The sequence below is a fragment of the Bidens hawaiensis genome, unplaced genomic scaffold (assembly GCF_021521415.1).
Source record: "Bidens hawaiensis isolate Kalapana, Puna unplaced genomic scaffold, B.hawaiensis_p1.1 tig00009445_1, whole genome shotgun sequence".
NCBI lineage: Eukaryota > Viridiplantae > Streptophyta > Magnoliopsida > Asterales > Asteraceae > Bidens > Bidens hawaiensis.
In genome coordinates this window covers 345923-349254 of record NW_027491700.1, presented here as the reverse complement: position 1 = coordinate 349254, position 3332 = coordinate 345923, and the positions used below count along the sequence as shown (strand labels likewise).

Below are 3332 nucleotides of genomic sequence, written 5' to 3'. Positions count from 1 at the left end.
GATACGATAGAGTCATACACTCATGCGTGTAACGAACTTAATTAGATGATGCTTATCAAAATGGTTGTTTATTTAAGAACATGGAGTTTTATAAGACCAAGCGTAGTTCACCTTCTTTTAGGCATTTTGGAGTGGAAACGCCGGGGGCACCCCCCCTCCCCCCCCCCCCCCCCCGGCGGTATGGCTTGGCGTTTTTGAATAGGCGTTTTATACAAAACAATGTCATGGCTCGAATCTTAATAATTGATTGTGTGTGCGGAGGGGAGAAAGAGGGAAATATATGTAATTATTTTTGAAGAGTTGTTGCGTTTTGCTTACTACCCCACTTTTTGTAAAACTCCGCAATGATTGCGGGATGTCACATGACACAAAATTCCCAAAGATGGAACGTTTTGATTACACATGGTATGATTTAATTTAGATGTAATGCATAAACCCAAATTCTCTTACACACTAATACCTAAGCCATTCAAATTAGCCTTTAAACAAACTATTCACAAAATATAACATATTTAAAAAAACGTTACACTAAGTTATTTTCAGCAGTTTAAATAAATCACTAAACATTCCTTTCATTGAAGAATCAAAAACTAGCAACCTTCACTCTAAAGCAATTGGGCGATAATATTTCTGAAGTTTGAAACACGTGGACTGTAGCATGTAACACGTGTTACTCTGCATGTAGGTTGATCTATGCAAAATTGCCACCTCGTATCACTTTTGACTATCCTAAACCCTAAAAAAAATACACCATATTCATCCGTGGCAATAACTCAAAATAAATTCCATTTCAAATTATTTCAACATAATTAATTACTCGCAAATGATCATAACTATCACATTAATTTAGGACAATTATCATTATCATAACATAATTTTTGACAAGTTAAGAAACAATACAAAAAACTTGCAATGCAAAAAAAGGGATGGGGGCTTGGGGGGCTATGGCAATATCCCGCAGATAACTGTTTATCCGCGGTAGCCAGAAATGTAGGTCATTTCTCGGCACGATCACGATCATGATTTTTACCCCCTATGTATCCCAAAATGCAACTCCGCCGCGGCGATCAAAAACTCGACCGCCTGCTGCGGCGTCAGTAGCTCCACCACCGCCTTCAACGTCCTCAGCCGCAGTTCATCGGCTTTTTCCATTATCTTTACTAGCCGTCCGATCTTCTTGTCTAGATCTACACATGTTCCGCCCAATATTTCACATGCCTCGTCCTGCTATAACACCAAAACATGGTTCATGAAAATATTCACATAATTATCTAATAATTTGCAGTCATGTTTTAAGGACAACCTCTGAAAAAATCAACGTATCTCATAGGTCGCCCTTAAAATGATGACGACCTTGTGAAATATGGTCAGCATTTTACCCCCTTTGATAAAATGTTGACTATGTTTCACAAAGGGTTCGTTGCCACCGTCAAGGATGACCGGCAGAGTTCAGAGGTCAGCCTTGACAGTGGCAACGACTGGCTATGTTTTCAAGCCAAAACAAATTATGTGAAAATAATAATAACAGACTAGTTACATGCCTGCCACTCCGATAGCTGGTCGGTGATGGCGTTCTCTTGTTGAACGGTCTCACACTGAAGCTCGCTAACACGCGTAAACTGCGCGGGCGAGAGGTCACCAAGGTCGCCCGTGCGGAGACCGTGGAGGATATCCACCATCCGCGACTCAAACAAGATGCTAGACTCAGTAGAAATAAGGTGAAACGCGGTGGTGGGCCTCCACCCCGCGATCCAGCACAGGGATCGTTCGAGGGGGGAGGACCATCGCGCGCAAAATATTGAAAGGACATCTTGGTTCTCGGCGAGTGATTTGACTCGGTAATATTCGGCGAAATGGAACATGACTTTGTTGACAAGTTGGGTGAGTTGTTGGCGGTGGTCGTCGGTGGCCTCGGAGCCTCGGAGAGGTGGCGGATATGGTGGTGGAGTTGGTCGTACCATGTTTCATAGAAACGGTGGAAGTCCATGTTTGTAAGAGGTTTGTTGTTATTAATAGAAAGGGGCTTGATGGTTAAGACTTGTATATTTGGTTTATATATGATTGGTTTTGGCTTTTGGGTTGGTCGGTTGGAAGGATGATGGGAAGACCAATTTGGTGTCGATGGGTTTGCAAATATTTTACAACTTGTAGATTTATTACTGATTTACTTCATGAATAAGTTTATTTTTATAATAATGAAAAAAAATGTGTATTTTATGATATGGTATCAAGAAATAATATTCTTGAATGAAAGTGGCATACTAGTAAAGTTTGAACATTAGGCCCGTTGTTTAACTAATTGAATTTTGAATATCTGAATTTGAACTTAGTTTGCACAAATTTAATATGTTTTGATCCAAGTTCATAATAGAAAATTTTGATTCGATTAGAGTTGGAAATTCGAATGAATTCTAGAGCTACATATCAAATGAGTGAGGATCAAGGTATGCTTTGTAGCCTACAAGATGTTATCAACTCACAAGTTTGACTAGTCGATTGATCCTCATCTGTTGTCATGTGTTTTCCGGGGCATCAAAATCCATAAGTAAGTTGACAAACTTAAAACTTGTCTAATGTTCAATGTGTTCATACATTTCCTGTGTGTTTTCCGGGGCAACAAATCCATAAGTAATTTGACAAACTTAAAACTTGTCTAATGTTCAATGTGTTCATACATTTCCTGATAGACCTTGTTTAATAGTTTAAGGATCAAATACAAATACTTTTTAACATGAAAACAGTGAGAACGAATTTGTTGTTATTATTACATTTATTTTATGAGTGTTTGCTGTTATTTTTTGTTCGTTTTTTCTAAGTTAAATTACTAAACAAAAAAATGGGGCAGTGAGTCAAATTGTTAAACATAATATGATAATAATCGTTCAATAACCTTTTATCCTAGTCGCTATGTCTTTCATGAACTAGGGACAAGTCAGATAATTGGCACCAGTGTTGTTGAATTAAAAGACCTCTACATTCGATCTATGTTGCCGCGCCCTATAACTAAAATATGTGATTCCAATATCAAGGAGGCTCGCTGCCAATTAGGTCGTTCCTCTACAATAGTTCTAAGGCAAACATTACTAAACAATATGGTTTTTTCTTATTTTCATTATAAGTCAAGTCAGCTCGGTAAACATGTATAACGCCCCTATCCCAAAAGGTGTGTAAAGTTATTATAATTTGGTTGAGACAAAAACAAAATCTCATAAGTAGAAAGATTAGAAAGGGTTGAGGAAGCTAACTGATTGAACCACGAGTTATTCGAAGTGTCTTTGTTGGTAACTCTCGTACCTAGAAAGGGTATCATCCTACATGATTCGAAGTGTCTT

The 3332-nt window shown here is 38.4% G+C and overlaps 1 pseudogene across 1 annotated transcript; it reads right to left on the bottom strand.

Annotated features, from left to right (window-relative positions):
* Positions 1 to 822: 822 nt before the first annotated feature.
* On the bottom strand, positions 823 to 2100 carry LOC143532426 (protein DOG1-like 3; annotated as a pseudogene). Its single transcript, XR_013135168.1, has 2 exons — positions 1542 to 2100; positions 823 to 1224 (listed from the first exon to the last, which is right to left on the bottom strand). The product of XR_013135168.1 is annotated as a protein DOG1-like 3 (transcript).
* Between the last annotated feature and the right edge of the window lie 1232 nt (positions 2101 to 3332).